The sequence below is a fragment of the Salvelinus alpinus genome, chromosome 6 (assembly GCF_045679555.1).
Source record: "Salvelinus alpinus chromosome 6, SLU_Salpinus.1, whole genome shotgun sequence".
Lineage (NCBI taxonomy): Eukaryota > Metazoa > Chordata > Actinopteri > Salmoniformes > Salmonidae > Salvelinus > Salvelinus alpinus.
Window position 1 is genome coordinate 85,440,809 of NC_092091.1, and position 19,459 is coordinate 85,460,267.

The following is a 19,459-nucleotide window of genomic DNA, read 5'->3' on the forward strand; positions in this document are numbered from 1 at the left end:
TTATTCAAGTATAAATTCCCAAAGTTACTTTGGTAAATTACCGGTAGCTTAGCAACTCTCAGGTCACAGTGCAGAGCTCTCTCTGAATGGCAGACACCATTTGACCTCTAACCCTTAGTATCTTCCAACCCCACTGGTCCATGACCTGCAATCTCTATTGCACTCAACACTGCCCTTTCCCACCTGGACAAAAGGAACACCTATGTGAGAATGCTATTCATTGACTACAGCTCAGCGTTCAACACCATAGTGCCCTCAAAGCTCATCACTAAGCTAAGGACCCTGGGACTGAACACCTCCCTCTGCAACTGGATCCTGGACTTCCTGACGGGCCTCCCCCAGGTGGTAAGGGTAGGTAACAACACATCCGCCATGCTGATCCTCAACACGGGGGCCCCTCAGGGGATCGTGCTCAGACCCCTCCTGTACTCCCTGTTCACTCATGACTGCACGCCGAGGCACGACTCCAACACCATCATTAAGTTTGCCGATGACACAACAGTGGTAGACCTGATCACCGTCAACGATGAGACAGCCTATAGGGAGGAGGTCAGAGACCTGGCCGTGTGGTGCCAGGACAACAACCTCTCCCTCAACGTGATAAAAACAAAGGAGATGACTGTGGACTACAGGAAAAGGAGGACAAAGAACGCCCCCATTCTCATTGACGGGGCTGTAGTGGAGCAGGTTGAGAGCTTCAAGTTCCTTGGTGTCCACGTCACCAACAAACTAACATGGTCCAAGCACACCAAGACAGTCGTGAAGAGTGCATGACAAAGCCTATTCCCCCTCAGGAGAATGAAGAGATTTGGCATGGGTCCTCAGATCCTCAAAAGGTTCTACAGCTGCACCATCGAGAGCATCCTGTCTGGTTGCATAATTGCCTGGTATGGCAACTGCTCGGCCTCCAACCACAAGCCACTACAGAGGGTAGTGCGTACGGCCCAGTACATCACCGGGGCCAAGCTTCCTGCCATCCAGGACCTCTATACCAGGCGGTGTCAGAGGAAGGCCCTACCAATTGTGAAAGACACCAGTCACCCCAGTCTTAGACTGTTCTCTCTTCTACCGCACGGCAAGTGGTACCGGATCACCAAGTCTAGGACCAAAAGGCTCCTTATCAGCTTCTACCCCCAAACCATCAGACTCCTGAACATCTGATCACATGACCACCAGACCCCTCTTTTACACTGCTGCTACTCTCTGTTTACTATCTATACATAGTCACTTTAACTCTCCCTACATATTACCTCAATTACCTGGATTAACCGGTGCCCCCTCACATTGACTCTGCAACGGAACCCCAATATAGCCTCGCTATTGTTATTTTACTGCTGCTGTTTAATTATTTATTACTGAAAAAAATATATATGTTTACTGAACACATTTTTTCTTAACTTCTTAAAGCAATGTTGGTTAAGAGCTTGTAAGTAAGAATTTCACTGTAAGGTCTACACCTGTTGTATTCAGCATTTCACTGTGAGGTCTACACCTGTTGTATTCAGCATTTCACTGTAAGGTCTACACCTGTTGTATTCAGCATTTCACTGTGAGGTCTACACCTGTTGTATTCAGCATTTCACTGTAAGGTCCACACCTGTTGTATTCAGCATTTCACTGTGAGGTCTACACCTGTTGTATTCAGCATTTCACTGTAAGGTCCACACCTGTTGTATTCAGCATTTCACTGTGAGGTCTACACCTGTTGTATTCAGCATTTCACTGTGAGGTCTACACCTGTTGTATTCAGCATTTCACTGTGAGGTCTACACCTGTTGTATTCAGCATTTCACTGTGAGGTCTACACCTGTTGTATTCAGCATTTCACTGTGAGGTCTACACCTGTTGTATTCAGCATTTCACTGTGAGGTCTACACCTGTTGTATTCAGCATGTCACTGTGAGGTCTACACCTGTTGTATTCAGCATTTCACTGTAAGGTCCACACCTGTTGTATTCAGCATGTCACTGTGAGGTCTACACCTGTTGTATTCAGCATTTCACTGTGAGGTCTACACCTGTTGTATTCAGCATTTCACTGTGAGGTCTACACCTGTTGTATTCAGCATTTCACTGTGAGGTCTACACCTGTTGTATTCAGCATTTCACTGTGAGGTCCACACCTGTTGTATTCAGCATTTCACTGTGAGGTCTACACCTGTTGTATTCAGCATTTCACTGTAAGGTCTACACCTGTTGTATTCAGCATTTCACTGTAAGGTCTACACCTGTTGTATTCAGCATTTCACTGTGAGGTCCACACCTGTTGTATTCAGCATTTCACTGTAAGGTCCACACCTGTTGTATTCAGCATTTCACTGTGAGGTCCACACGTGTTGTATTCAGCATTTCACTGTAAGGTCTACACCTGTTGTATTCAGCATTTCACTGTGAGGTCCACACATGTTGTATTCAGCATTTCACTGTAAGGTCTACACCTGTTGTATTCAGCATTTCACTGTGAGGTCCACACCTGTTGTATTCAGCATTTCACTGTAAGGTCTACACCTGTTGTATTCAGCATTTCACTGTGAGGTCCACACCTGTTGTATTCAGCATTTCACTGTAAGGTCTACACCTGTTGTATTCAGCATTTCACTGTAAGGTCCACACCTGTTGTATTCAGCATTTCACTGTAAGGTCCACACCTGTTGTATTCAGCATTTCACCTGTAAGGTCCACACCTGTTGTATTCAGCATTTCACTGTTGTATTCGGCGCATGTGACAAATACAATTTGAGTATCCTCTAACCAGATTGGTCCATGACAGACATTTGACCTCTAACCCTTGGTATCCTCTCTCCCCATTGGTCCAGGTGAGAAGAAGAGGTCATTGGGGCGGGACTACCACCCTCTGTGTCTGAAGTGTCAACAGTGTCAGAGACAGTTGACCCCAGGACAACATGCTGAGGTATGGAGAGAGAGGGAGGGAGGGAAGAGGAGGAGGGAGAGAAGGGGGAGGGAGGAATGGGAGCTGAGAGGGAGGGGAGTATAGCAGAGGGGGGAGGGGGGAGCTGAGAGGGAGGGGAGTATAGCAGAGGGGGGAGGGGGGAGAAGGGAGAGATGGAAGGGAAGGGGGAGAGAGAGTGAGTCAGGGAGAGAAGGGTAGGGGAGAGAGGGAAGGGAAGGTTGAGTGAGGGGGGAGAGAAAGATAGTATCAACAGTGTCAGAGACAGCTGACCCCAGGACAACATGCTGAGGTATGAAGACAGGGAGGGGGAGGGTGGGGAAGGAGAGAGGGAGGGAGGTGGGGTGCAGAAGGAAGGTCTGTCTATCTGTCTATCTATCTGTCTGTCTGTCTATCTGTCTATCTATCTTTCTGTATGTCTGTCTGACTATCTATCTATCTATCTATCTATCTATCTATCTATCTATCTATCTATCTATCTATATGTGTGTATCTATGTATCTCATGAACTAAGATGTTTTCTGTGCTTTGTGTTTCAGCATGATGAGTAACCCTACTGCACGAACTGTTACATGTAGATGTATGGTACCAGAGGTAGATACTGCTTGGTGATGAGTAACCCTACTACACTAACTGTTACATGTAGATGTATGGTACCAGAGGTAGATACTGCTTGGTGATGAGTAACCCTACTACACTAACTGTTACATGTAGATGTTGGGTACCAGAGGTAGATACTGCTTGGTGATGAGTAACCCTACTACACTAACTGTTACATGTAGATGTTGGGTACCAGAGGTAGATACTGCTTGGTGATGAGTAACCCTACTACACTAACTGTTACATGTAGATGTGTGGTACCAGAGGTAGATACTGCTTGGTGATGAGAAACCCTACTACACTAACTGTTACATGTAGATGTGTGGTACCAGAGGTAGATACTGCTTGGTGATGAGAAACCCTACTGCACTAACTGTTACATGTAGATGTGTGGTACCAGAGGTAGATACTGCTTGGTGATGAGAAACCCTACTACACTAACTGTTACATGTAGATGTGTGGTACCAGAGGTAGATACTGCTTGGTGATGAGAAACCCTACTGCACTAACTGTTACATGTAGATGTGTGGTACCAGAGGTAGATACTGCTTGGTGATGAGAAACCCTACTGCACTAACTGTTACATGTAGATGTGTGGTACCAGAGGTAGATACTGCTTGGTGATGAGAAACCCTACTACACTAACTGTTACATGTAGATGTGTGGTACCAGAGGTAGATACTGCTTGGTGATGAGAAACCCTACTACACTAACTGTTACATGTAGATGTGTGGTACCAGAGGTAGATACTGCTTGGTGATGAGAAACCCTACTGCACTAACTGTTACATGTAGATGTATGGTACCAGAGGTAGATACTGCTTGGTGATGAGTAACCCTACTACACTAACTGTTACATGTAGATGTATGGTACCAGAGGTAGATACTGCTTGGTGATGAGTAACCCTACTACACTAACTGTTACATGTAGATGTATGGTACCAGAGGTAGATACTGCTTGGTGATGAGTAACCCTACTACACTAACTGTTACATGTAGATGTATGGTACCAGAGGTAGATACTGCTTGGTGATGAGAAACCCTACTACACTAACTGTTACATGTAGATGTGTGGTACCAGAGGTAGATACTGCTTGGTGATGAGTAACCCTACTACACTAACTGTTACATGTAGATGTTTGGTACCAGAGGTAGATACTGCTTGGTGATGAGAAACCCTACTACACTAACTGTTACATGTAGATGTTGGGTACCAGAGGTAGATACTGCTTGGTGATGAGAAACCCTACTACACTAACTGTTACATGTAGATGTTGGGTACCAGAGGTAGATACTGCTTGGTGATGAGAAACCCTACTACACTAACTGTTACATGTAGATGTTGGGTACCAGAGGTAGATACTGCTTGGTGATGAGAAACCCTACTACACTAACTGTTACATGTAGATGTTGGGTACCAGAGGTAGATACTGCTTGGTGATGAGTAACCCTACTACACTAACTGTTACATGTAGATGTTGGGTACCAGAGGTAGATACTGCTTGGTGATGAGAAACCCTACTACACTAACTGTTACATGTAGATGTATGGTACCAGAGGTAGATACTGCTTGGTGATGAGAAACCCTACTACACTAACTGTTACATGTAGATGTTTGGTACCAGAGGTAGATACTGCTTGGTGATGAGTAACCCTACTACACTAACTGTTACATGTAGATGTATGGTACCAGAGGTAGATACTGCTTGGTGATGAGTAACCCTACTACACTAACTGTTACATGTAGATGTGTGGTACCAGAGGTAGATACTGCTTGGTGATGAGTAACCCTACTACACTAACTGTTACATGTAGATGTGTGGTACCAGAGGTAGATACTGCTTGGTGATGAGTAACCCTACTACACTAACTGTTACATGTAGATCTTTGGTACCAGAGGTAGATACTGCTTGGTGATGAGTAACCCTACTACACTAACTGTTACATGTAGATGTTTGGTACCAGAGGTAGATACTGCTTGGTGATGAGTAACCCTACTACACTAACTGTTACATGTAGATGTTGGGTACCAGAGGTAGATACTGCTTGGTGATGAGAAACCCTACTACACTAACTGTTACATGTAGATGTTTGGTACCAGAGGTAGATACTGCTTGGTGATGAGTAACCCTACTACACTAACTGTTACATGTAGATCTTTGGTACCAGAGGTAGATACTGCTTGGTGATGAGTAACCCTACTACACTAACTGTTACATGTAGATGTGTGGTACCAGAGGTAGATACTGCTTGGTGATGAGTAACCCTACTACACTAACTGTTACATGTAGATGTTTGGTACCAGAGGTAGATACTGCTTGGTGATGAGTAACCCTACTACACTGTTACATGTAGATGTTGGGTACCAGAGGTAGATACTGCTTGGTGATGAGTAACCCTACTACACTAACTGTTACATGTAGATGTTGGGTACCAGAGGTAGATACTGCTTGGTGATGAGTAACCCTACTACACTAACTGTTACATGTAGATGTGTGGTACCAGAGGTAGATACTGCTTGGTGATGAGTAACCCTACTACACTAACTGTTACATGTAGATGTGTGGTACCAGAGGTAGATACTGCTTGGTGATGAGTAACCCTACTACACTAACTGTTACATGTAGATGTTTGGTACCAGAGGTAGATACTGCTTGGTGATGAGTAACCCTACTACACTGTTACATGTAGATGTTGGGTACCAGAGGTAGATACTGCTTGGTGATGAGTAACCCTACTACACTAACTGTTACATGTAGATGTTTGGTACCAGAGGTAGATACTGCTTGGTGATGAGTAACCCTACTACACTGTTACATGTAGATGTTGGGTACCAGAGGTAGATACTGCTTGGTGATGAGTAACCCTACTACACTAACTGTTACATGTAGATGTTTGGTACCAGAGGTAGATACTGCTTGGTGATGAGTAACCCTACTACACTAACTGTTACATGTAGATGTATGGTACCAGAGGTAGATACTGCTTGGTGATGAGAAACCCTACTACACTGTTACATGTAGATGTATGGTACCAGAGGTAGATACTGCTTGGTGATGAGAAACCCTACTACACTGTTACATGTAGATGTATGGTACCAGAGGTAGATACTGCTTGGTGATGAGAAACCCTACTACACTGTTACATGTAGATGTTTGGTACCAGAGGTAGATACTGCTTGGTGATGAGAAACCCTACTACACTAACTGTTACATGTAGATGTTTGGTACCAGAGGTAGATACTGCTTGGTGATGAGAAACCCTACTACACTAACTGTTACATGTAGATGTTGGGTACCAGAGGTAGATACTGCTTGGTGATGAGAAACCCTACTACACTAACTGTTACATGTAGATGTTTGGTACCAGAGGTAGATACTGCTTGGTGATGAGTAACCCTACTACACTAACTGTTACATGTAGATGTATGGTACCAGAGGTAGATACTGCTTGGTGATGAGAAACCCTACTACACTGTTACATGTAGATGTATGGTACCAGAGGTAGATACTGCTTGGTGATGAGTAACCCTACTACACTAACTGTTACATGTAGATGTGTGGTACCAGAGGTAGATACTGCTTGGTGATGAGAAACCCTACTACACTGTTACATGTAGATGTATGGTACCAGAGGTAGATACTGCTTGGTGATGAGAAACCCTACTACACTAACTGTTACATGTAGATGTTTGGTACCAGAGGTAGATACTGCTTGGTGATGAGAAACCCTACTACACTGTTACATGTAGATGTTGGGTACCAGAGGTAGATACTGCTTGGTGATGAGAAACCCTACTACACTGTTACATGTAGATGTTGGGTACCAGAGGTAGATACTGCTTGGTGATGAGTAACCCTACTACACTAACTGTTACATGTAGATGTTTGGTACCAGAGGTAGATACTGCTTGGTGATGAGTAACCCTACTACACTAACTGTTACATGTAGATGTTTGGTACCAGAGGTAGATACTGCTTGGTGATGAGTAACCCTACTACACTAACTGTTACATGTAGATGTTTGGTACCAGAGGTAGATACTGCTTGGTGATGAGAAACCCTACTACACTGTTACATGTAGATGTTTGGTACCAGAGGTAGATACTGCTTGGTGATGAGTAACCCTACTACACTAACTGTTACATGTAGATGTTGGGTACCAGAGGTAGATACTGCTTGGTGATGAGTAACCCTACTACACTAACTGTTACATGTAGATGTTTGGTACCAGAGGTAGATACTGCTTGGTGATGAGTAACCCTACTACACTAACTGTTACATGTAGATGTTTGGTACCAGAGGTAGATACTGCTTGGTGATGAGTAACCCTACTACACTGTTACATGTAGATGTTGGGTACCAGAGGTAGATACTGCTTGGTGATGAGTAACCCTACTACACTGTTACATGTAGATGTTTGGTACCAGAGGTAGATACTGCTTGGTGATGAGAAACCCTACTACACTAACTGTTACATGTAGATGTTTGGTACCAGAGGTAGATACTGCTTGGTGATGAGTAACCCTACTACACTGTTACATGTAGATGTTGGGTACCAGAGGTAGATACTGCTTGGTGATGAGTAACCCTACTACACTGTTACATGTAGATGTTGGGTCCCAGAGGTAGATACTGCTTGGTGATGAGTAACCCTACTACACTGTTACATGTAGATGTTGGGTCCCAGAGGTAGATACTGCTTGGTGATGAGTAACCCTACTACACTAACTGTTACATGTAGATGTTGGGTACCAGAGGTAGATACTGCTTGGTGATGAGTAACCCTACTACACTAACTGTTACATGTAGATGTTGGGTACCAGAGGTAGATACTGCTTGGTGATGAGTAACCCTACTACACTGTTACATGTAGATGTTGGGTCCCAGAGGTAGATACTGCTTGGTGATGAGTAACCCTACTACACTAACTGTTACATGTAGATGTATGGTACCAGAGGTAGATACTGCTTGGTGATGAGTAACCCTACTACACTAACTGTTACATGTAGATGTTGGGTCCCAGAGGTAGATACTGCTTGGTGATGAGTAACCCTACTACACTAACTGTTACATGTAGATGTTGGGTACCAGAGGTAGATACTGCTTGGTGATGAGTAACCCTACTACACTAACTGTTACATGTAGATGTTTGGTACCAGAGGTAGATACTGCTTGGTGATGAGTAACCCTACTACACTAACTGTTACATGTAGATGTTTGGTACCAGAGGTAGATACTGCTTGGTGATGAGTAACCCTACTACACTAACTGTTACATGTAGATGTTTGGTACCAGAGGTAGATACTGCTTGGTGATGAGTAACCCTACTACACTGTTACATGTAGATGTTTGGTACCAGAGGTAGATACTGCTTGGTGATGAGTAACCCTACTACACTGTTACATGTAGATGTATGGTACCAGAGGTAGATACTGCTTGGTGATGAGTAACCCTACTACACGAACTGTTACATGTAGATGTTGGGTACCAGAGGTAGATACTGCTTGGTGATGAGTAACCCTACTACACGAACTGTTACATGTAGATGTTGGGTACCAGAGGTAGATACTGCTTGGTGATGAGTAACCCTACTACACGAACTGTTACATGTAGATGTTGGGTACCAGAGGTAGATACTGCTTGGTGATGAGAAACCCTACTACACTAACTGTTACATGTAGATGTTGGGTACCAGAGGTAGATACTGCTTGGTGATGAGTAACCCTACTACACTAACTGTTACATGTAGATGTGTGGTACCAGAGGTAGATACTGCTTGGTGATGAGTAACCCTACTACACTAACTGTTACATGTAGATGTGTGGTACCAGAGGTAGATACTGCTTGGTGATGAGTAACCCTACTACACTAACTGTTACATGTAGATGTTTGGTACCAGAGGTAGATACTGCTTGGTGATGAGTAACCCTACTACACTGTTACATGTAGATGTTGGGTACCAGAGGTAGATACTGCTTGGTGATGAGTAACCCTACTACACTAACTGTTACATGTAGATGTTTGGTACCAGAGGTAGATACTGCTTGGTGATGAGTAACCCTACTACACTGTTACATGTAGATGTTGGGTACCAGAGGTAGATACTGCTTGGTGATGAGTAACCCTACTACACTAACTGTTACATGTAGATGTTTGGTACCAGAGGTAGATACTGCTTGGTGATGAGTAACCCTACTACACTAACTGTTACATGTAGATGTATGGTACCAGAGGTAGATACTGCTTGGTGATGAGAAACCCTACTACACTGTTACATGTAGATGTATGGTACCAGAGGTAGATACTGCTTGGTGATGAGAAACCCTACTACACTGTTACATGTAGATGTATGGTACCAGAGGTAGATACTGCTTGGTGATGAGAAACCCTACTACACTGTTACATGTAGATGTTTGGTACCAGAGGTAGATACTGCTTGGTGATGAGAAACCCTACTACACTAACTGTTACATGTAGATGTTTGGTACCAGAGGTAGATACTGCTTGGTGATGAGAAACCCTACTACACTAACTGTTACATGTAGATGTTGGGTACCAGAGGTAGATACTGCTTGGTGATGAGAAACCCTACTACACTAACTGTTACATGTAGATGTTTGGTACCAGAGGTAGATACTGCTTGGTGATGAGTAACCCTACTACACTAACTGTTACATGTAGATGTATGGTACCAGAGGTAGATACTGCTTGGTTATGAGAAACCCTACTACACTGTTACATGTAGATGTATGGTACCAGAGGTAGATACTGCTTGGTGATGAGTAACCCTACTACACTAACTGTTACATGTAGATGTGTGGTACCAGAGGTAGATACTGCTTGGTGATGAGAAACCCTACTACACTGTTACATGTAGATGTATGGTACCAGAGGTAGATACTGCTTGGTGATGAGAAACCCTACTACACTAACTGTTACATGTAGATGTTTGGTACCAGAGGTAGATACTGCTTGGTGATGAGAAACCCTACTACACTGTTACATGTAGATGTTGGGTACCAGAGGTAGATACTGCTTGGTGATGAGAAACCCTACTACACTGTTACATGTAGATGTTGGGTACCAGAGGTAGATACTGCTTGGTGATGAGTAACCCTACTACACTAACTGTTACATGTAGATGTTTGGTACCAGAGGTAGATACTGCTTGGTGATGAGTAACCCTACTACACTAACTGTTACATGTAGATGTTTGGTACCAGAGGTAGATACTGCTTGGTGATGAGTAACCCTACTACACTAACTGTTACATGTAGATGTTTGGTACCAGAGGTAGATACTGCTTGGTGATGAGAAACCCTACTACACTGTTACATGTAGATGTTTGGTACCAGAGGTAGATACTGCTTGGTGATGAGTAACCCTACTACACTAACTGTTACATGTAGATGTTGGGTACCAGAGGTAGATACTGCTTGGTGATGAGTAACCCTACTACACTAACTGTTACATGTAGATGTTTGGTACCAGAGGTAGATACTGCTTGGTGATGAGTAACCCTACTACACTAACTGTTACATGTAGATGTTTGGTACCAGAGGTAGATACTGCTTGGTGATGAGTAACCCTACTACACTGTTACATGTAGATGTTGGGTACCAGAGGTAGATACTGCTTGGTGATGAGTAACCCTACTACACTGTTACATGTAGATGTTTGGTACCAGAGGTAGATACTGCTTGGTGATGAGAAACCCTACTACACTAACTGTTACATGTAGATGTTTGGTACCAGAGGTAGATACTGCTTGGTGATGAGTAACCCTACTACACTGTTACATGTAGATGTTGGGTACCAGAGGTAGATACTGCTTGGTGATGAGTAACCCTACTACACTGTTACATGTAGATGTTGGGTCCCAGAGGTAGATACTGCTTGGTGATGAGTAACCCTACTACACTGTTACATGTAGATGTTGGGTCCCAGAGGTAGATACTGCTTGGTGATGAGTAACCCTACTACACTAACTGTTACATGTAGATGTTGGGTACCAGAGGTAGATACTGCTTGGTGATGAGTAACCCTACTACACTAACTGTTACATGTAGATGTTGGGTACCAGAGGTAGATACTGCTTGGTGATGAGTAACCCTACTACACTGTTACATGTAGATGTTGGGTCCCAGAGGTAGATACTGCTTGGTGATGAGTAACCCTACTACACTAACTGTTACATGTAGATGTATGGTACCAGAGGTAGATACTGCTTGGTGATGAGTAACCCTACTACACTAACTGTTACATGTAGATGTTGGGTCCCAGAGGTAGATACTGCTTGGTGATGAGTAACCCTACTACACTAACTGTTACATGTAGATGTTGGGTACCAGAGGTAGATACTGCTTGGTGATGAGTAACCCTACTACACTAACTGTTACATGTAGATGTTTGGTACCAGAGGTAGATACTGCTTGGTGATGAGTAACCCTACTACACTAACTGTTACATGTAGATGTTTGGTACCAGAGGTAGATACTGCTTGGTGATGAGTAACCCTACTACACTAACTGTTACATGTAGATGTTTGGTACCAGAGGTAGATACTGCTTGGTGATGAGTAACCCTACTACACTGTTACATGTAGATGTTTGGTACCAGAGGTAGATACTGCTTGGTGATGAGTAACCCTACTACACTGTTACATGTAGATGTATGGTACCAGAGGTAGATACTGCTTGGTGATGAGTAACCCTACTACACGAACTGTTACATGTAGATGTTGGGTACCAGAGGTAGATACTGCTTGGTGATGAGTAACCCTACTACACGAACTGTTACATGTAGATGTTGGGTACCAGAGGTAGATACTGCTTGGTGATGAGTAACCCTACTACACGAACTGTTACATGTAGATGTTGGGTACCAGAGGTAGATACTGCTTGGTGATGAGAAACCCTACTACACTAACTGTTACATGTAGATGTTGGGTACCAGAGGTAGATACTGCTTGGTGATGAGTAACCCTACTACACGAACTGTTACATGTAGATGTTGGGTACCAGAGGTAGATACTGCTTGGTGATGAGTAACCCTACTACACTAACTGTTACATGTAGATGTATGGTACCAGAGGTAGATACTGCTTGGTGATGAGTAACCCTACTACACTAACTGTTACATGTAGATGTATGGTACCAGAGGTAGATACTGCTTGGTGATGAGTAACCCTACTACACGAACTGTTACATGTAGATGTTGGGTACCAGAGGTAGATACTGCTTGGTGATGAGTAACCCTACTACACGAACTGTTACATGTAGATGTTGGGTACCAGAGGTAGATACTGCTTGGTGATGAGTAACCCTACTACACTGTTACATGTAGATGTTTGGTACCAGAGGTAGATACTGCTTGGTGATGAGAAACCCTACTACACTAACTGTTACATGTAGATGTATGGTACCAGAGGTAGATACTGCTTGGTGATGAGAAACCCTACTACACTAACTGTTACATGTAGATGTTTGGTCCCAGAGGTAGATACTGCTTGGTGATGAGTAACCCTACTACACTGTTACATGTAGATGTTGGGTACCAGAGGTAGATACTGCTTGGTGATGAGTAACCCTACTACACTAACTGTTACATGTAGATGTTTGGTACCAGAGGTAGATACTGCTTGGTGATGAGTAACCCTACTACACTGTTACATGTAGATGTATGGTACCAGAGGTAGATACTGCTTGGTGATGAGTAACCCTACTACACTAACTGTTACATGTAGATGTATGGTACCAGAGGTAGATACTGCTTGGTGATGAGAAACCCTACTACACTAACTGTTACATGTAGATGTTAGGTACCAGAGGTAGATACTGCTTGGTGATGAGTAACCCTACTACACTAACTGTTACATGTAGATGTATGGTACCAGAGGTAGATACTGCTTGGTGATGAGTAACCCTACTACACTAACTGTTACATGTAGATGTATGGTACCAGAGGTAGATACTGCTTGGTGATGAGTAACCCTACTACACGAACTGTTACATGTAGATGTTGGGTACCAGAGGTAGATACTGCTTGGTGATGAGTAACCCTACTACACGAACTGTTACATGTAGATGTTGGGTACCAGAGGTAGATACTGCTTGGTGATGAGTAACCCTACTACACTGTTACATGTAGATGTTTGGTACCAGAGGTAGATACTGCTTGGTGATGAGAAACCCTACTACACTAACTGTTACATGTAGATGTATGGTACCAGAGGTAGATACTGCTTGGTGATGAGAAACCCTACTACACTAACTGTTACATGTAGATGTTTGGTCCCAGAGGTAGATACTGCTTGGTGATGAGTAACCCTACTACACTGTTACATGTAGATGTTGGGTACCAGAGGTAGATACTGCTTGGTGATGAGTAACCCTACTACACTAACTGTTACATGTAGATGTTTGGTACCAGAGGTAGATACTGCTTGGTGATGAGTAACCCTACTACACTGTTACATGTAGATGTATGGTACCAGAGGTAGATACTGCTTGGTGATGAGTAACCCTACTACACTAACTGTTACATGTAGATGTATGGTACCAGAGGTAGATACTGCTTGGTGATGAGAAACCCTACTACACTAACTGTTACATGTAGATGTTAGGTACCAGAGGTAGATACTGCTTGGTGATGAGTAACCCTACTACACTAACTGTTACATGTAGATGTATGGTACCAGAGGTAGATACTGCTTGGTGATGAGTAACCCTACTACACTAACTGTTACATGTAGATGTTTGGTACCAGAGGTAGATACTGCTTGGTGATGAGTAACCCTACTACACTAACTGTTACATGTAGATGTATGGTACCAGAGGTAGATACTGCTTGGTGATGAGTAACCCTACTACACTAACTGTTACATGTAGATGTATGGTACCAGAGGTAGATACTGCTTGGTGATGAGTAACCCTACTACACAAACTGTTACATGTAGATGTTGGGTACCAGAGGTAGATACTGCTTGGTGATGAGTAACCCTACTACACGAACTGTTACATGTAGATGTTGGGTACCAGAGGTAGATACTGCTTGGTGATGAGTAACCCTACTACACTGTTACATGTAGATGTTTGGTACCAGAGGTAGATACTGCTTGGTGATGAGAAACCCTACTACACTAACTGTTACATGTAGATGTATGGTACCAGAGGTAGATACTGCTTGGTGATGAGAAACCCTACTACACTAACTGTTACATGTAGATGTTTGGTCCCAGAGGTAGATACTGCTTGGTGATGAGTAACCCTACTACACTGTTACATGTAGATGTTGGGTACCAGAGGTAGATACTGCTTGGTGATGAGTAACCCTACTACACTAACTGTTACATGTAGATGTTTGGTACCAGAGGTAGATACTGCTTGGTGATGAGTAACCCTACTACACTGTTACATGTAGATGTATGGTACCAGAGGTAGATACTGCTTGGTGATGAGTAACCCTACTACACTAACTGTTACATGTAGATGTATGGTACCAGAGGTAGATACTGCTTGGTGATGAGAAACCCTACTACACTAACTGTTACATGTAGATGTTAGGTACCAGAGGTAGATACTGCTTGGTGATGAGTAACCCTACTACACTAACTGTTACATGTAGATGTATGGTACCAGAGGTAGATACTGCTTGGTGATGAGTAACCCTACTACACTAACTGTTACATGTAGATGTTTGGTACCAGAGGTAGATACTGCTTGGTGATGAGTAACCCTACTACACTGTTACATGTAGATGTTTGGTACCAGAGGTAGATACTGCTTGGTGATGAGTAACCCTACTACACTAACTGTTACATGTAGATGTTTGGTACCAGAGGTAGATACTGCTTGGTGATGAGTAACCCTACTGCACTAACTGTTACATGTAGATGTTTGGTACCAGAGGTAGATACTGCTTGGTGATGAGTAACCCTACTACACTACCTGTTACATGTAGATGTTGGTACCAGAGGTAGATACTGCTTGGTGATGAGTAACCCTACTACACTAACTGTTACATGTAGATGTTTGGTACCAGAGGTAGATACTGCTTGGTGATGAGTAACCCTACTACACTGTTACATGTAGATGTTTGGTACCAGAGGTAGATACTGCTTGGTGATGAGTAACCCTACTACACTGTTACATGTAGATGTTTGGTACCAGAGGTAGATACTGCTTGGTGATGAGTAACCCTACTACACTAACTGTTACATGTAGATGTTTGGTACCAGAGGTAGATACTGCTTGGTGATGAGTAACCCTACTACACTAACTGTTACATGTAGATGTTGGGTACCAGAGGTAGATACTGCTTGGTGATGAGTAACCCTACTACACTGTTACATGTAGATGTTGGGTCCCAGAGGTAGATACTGCTTGGTGATGAGTAACCCTACTACACTAACTGTTACATGTAGATGTATGGTACCAGAGGTAGATACTGCTTGGTGATGAGTAACCCTACTACACTAACTGTTACATGTAGATGTTGGGCCCAGAGGTAGATACTGCTTGGTGATGAGTAACCCTACTACACTAACTGTTACATGTAGATGTTGGGTACCAGAGGTAGATACTGCTTGGTGATGAGTAACCCTACTACACTAACTGTTACATGTAGATGTTTGGTACCAGAGGTAGATACTGCTTGGTGATGAGTAACCCTACTACACTGTTACATGTAGATGTATGGTACCAGAGGTAGATACTGCTTGGTGATGAGTAACCCTACTACACGAACTGTTACATGTAGATGTTGGGTACCAGAGGTAGATACTGCTTGGTGATGAGTAACCCTACTACACGAACTGTTACATGTAGATGTTGGGTACCAGAGGTAGATACTGCTTGGTGATGAGTAACCCTACTACACTGTTACATGTAGATGTTTGGTACCAGAGGTAGATACTGCTTGGTGATGAGTAACCCTACTACACTAACTGTTACATGTAGATGTTGGGTCCCAGAGGTAGATACTGCTTGGTGATGAGTAACCCTACTACACTGTTACATGTAGATGTTGGGTACCAGAGGTAGATACTGCTTGGTGATGAGAAACCCTACTACACTGTTACATGTAGATGTTGGGTCCCAGAGGTAGATACTGCTTGGTGATGAGTAACCCTACTACACTAACTGTTACATGTAGATGTATGGTACCAGAGGTAGATACTGCTTGGTGATGAGTAACCCTACTACACTAACTGTTACATGTAGATGTTGGGTCCCAGAGGTAGATACTGCTTGGTGATGAGTAACCCTACTACACTAACTGTTACATGTAGATGTTGGGTACCAGAGGTAGATACTGCTTGGTGATGAGTAACCCTACTACACTAACTGTTACATGTAGATGTTTGGTACCAGAGGTAGATACTGCTTGGTGATGAGTAACCCTACTACACTAACTGTTACATGTAGATGTTTGGTACCAGAGGTAGATACTGCTTGGTGATGAGTAACCCTACTACACTAACTGTTACATGTAGATGTTTGGTACCAGAGGTAGATACTGCTTGGTGATGAGTAACCCTACTACACTGTTACATGTAGATGTTTGGTACCAGAGGTAGATACTGCTTGGTGATGAGTAACCCTACTACACTGTTACATGTAGATGTATGGTACCAGAGGTAGATACTGCTTGGTGATGAGTAACCCTACTACACGAACTGTTACATGTAGATGTTGGGTACCAGAGGTAGATACTGCTTGGTGATGAGTAACCCTACTACACGAACTGTTACATGTAGATGTTGGGTACCAGAGGTAGATACTGCTTGGTGATGAGTAACCCTACTACACGAACTGTTACATGTAGATGTTGGGTACCAGAGGTAGATACTGCTTGGTGATGAGAAACCCTACTACACTAACTGTTACATGTAGATGTTGGGTACCAGAGGTAGATACTGCTTGGTGATGAGTAACCCTACTACACGAACTGTTACATGTAGATGTTGGGTACCAGAGGTAGATACTGCTTGGTGATGAGTAACCCTACTACACTAACTGTTACATGTAGATGTATGGTACCAGAGGTAGATACTGCTTGGTGATGAGTAACCCTACTACACTAACTGTTACATGTAGATGTATGGTACCAGAGGTAGATACTGCTTGGTGATGAGTAACCCTACTACACGAACTGTTACATGTAGATGTTGGGTACCAGAGGTAGATACTGCTTGGTGATGAGTAACCCTACTACACGAACTGTTACATGTAGATGTTGGGTACCAGAGGTAGATACTGCTTGGTGATGAGTAACCCTACTACACTGTTACATGTAGATGTTTGGTACCAGAGGTAGATACTGCTTGGTGATGAGAAACCCTACTACACTAACTGTTACATGTAGATGTATGGTACCAGAGGTAGATACTGCTTGGTGATGAGAAACCCTACTACACTAACTGTTACATGTAGATGTTTGGTCCCAGAGGTAGATACTGCTTGGTGATGAGTAACCCTACTACACTGTTACATGTAGATGTTGGGTACCAGAGGTAGATACTGCTTGGTGATGAGTAACCCTACTACACTAACTGTTACATGTAGATGTTTGGTACCAGAGGTAGATACTGCTTGGTGATGAGTAACCCTACTACACTGTTACATGTAGATGTATGGTACCAGAGGTAGATACTGCTTGGTGATGAGTAACCCTACTACACTAACTGTTACATGTAGATGTATGGTACCAGAGGTAGATACTGCTTGGTGATGAGAAACCCTACTACACTAACTGTTACATGTAGATGTTAGGTACCAGAGGTAGATACTGCTTGGTGATGAGTAACCCTACTACACTAACTGTTACATGTAGATGTATGGTACCAGAGGTAGATACTGCTTGGTGATGAGTAACCCTACTACACTAACTGTTACATGTAGATGTTTGGTACCAGAGGTAGATACTGCTTGGTGATGAGTAACCCTACTACACTAACTGTTACATGTAGATGTATGGTACCAGAGGTAGATACTGCTTGGTGATGAGTAACCCTACTACACTAACTGTTACATGTAGATGTATGGTACCAGAGGTAGATACTGCTTGGTGATGAGTAACCCTACTACACGAACTGTTACATGTAGATGTTGGGTACCAGAGGTAGATACTGCTTGGTGATGAGTAACCCTACTACACGAACTGTTACATGTAGATGTTGGGTACCAGAGGTAGATACTGCTTGGTGATGAGTAACCCTACTACACTGTTACATGTAGATGTTTGGTACCAGAGGTAGATACTGCTTGGTGATGAGAAACCCTACTACACTAACTGTTACATGTAGATGTATGGTACCAGAGGTAGATACTGCTTGGTGATGAGAAACCCTACTACACTAACTGTTACATGTAGATGTTTGGTCCCAGAGGTAGATACTGCTTGGTGATGAGTAACCCTACTACACTGTTACATGTAGATGTTGGGTACCAGAGGTAGATACTGCTTGGTGATGAGTAACCCTACTACACTAACTGTTACATGTAGATGTTTGGTACCAGAGGTAGATACTGCTTGGTGATGAGTAACCCTACTACACTGTTACATGTAGATGTATGGTACCAGAGGTAGATACTGCTTGGTGATGAGTAACCCTACTACACTAACTGTTACATGTAGATGTATGGTACCAGAGGTAGATACTGCTTGGTGATGAGAAACCCTACTACACTAACTGTTACATGTAGATGTTAGGTACCAGAGGTAGATACTGCTTGGTGATGAGTAACCCTACTACACTAACTGTTACATGTAGATGTATGGTACCAGAGGTAGATACTGCTTGGTGATGAGTAACCCTACTACACTAACTGTTACATGTAGATGTTTGGTACCAGAGGTAGATACTGCTTGGTGATGAGTAACCCTACTACACTGTTACATGTAGATGTTTGGTACCAGAGGTAGATACTGCTTGGTGATGAGTAACCC

At 43.2% G+C, this 19,459-nt stretch overlaps 2 protein-coding genes and 1 long non-coding RNA gene across 4 annotated transcripts in view; all 3 read left to right on the top strand.

Moving 5' to 3' along the window:
- LOC139577752 (uncharacterized) overlaps positions 1 to 3,504 on the top strand; it is a 5,273-nt gene extending 1,769 nt beyond the window's left edge. The window contains exons 2-3 of the long non-coding RNA XR_011675385.1: positions 2,816 to 2,910; positions 3,447 to 3,504. This is a non-coding gene — a long non-coding RNA (uncharacterized lncRNA). The remainder of the gene's footprint in view (positions 1 to 2,815; positions 2,911 to 3,446) is intronic.
- Positions 1 to 19,459, top strand: part of LOC139579781 (scavenger receptor cysteine-rich type 1 protein M130-like) — a 524,366-nt gene that overhangs the window by 284,300 nt on the left and 220,607 nt on the right. The gene's annotated exons all lie outside the window — the stretch shown is intronic.
- The window catches only part of LOC139577731 (cysteine-rich protein 1-like), a 137,034-nt gene that overhangs the window by 96,424 nt on the left and 21,151 nt on the right, over positions 1 to 19,459 (top strand). The window lies entirely within an intron of this gene.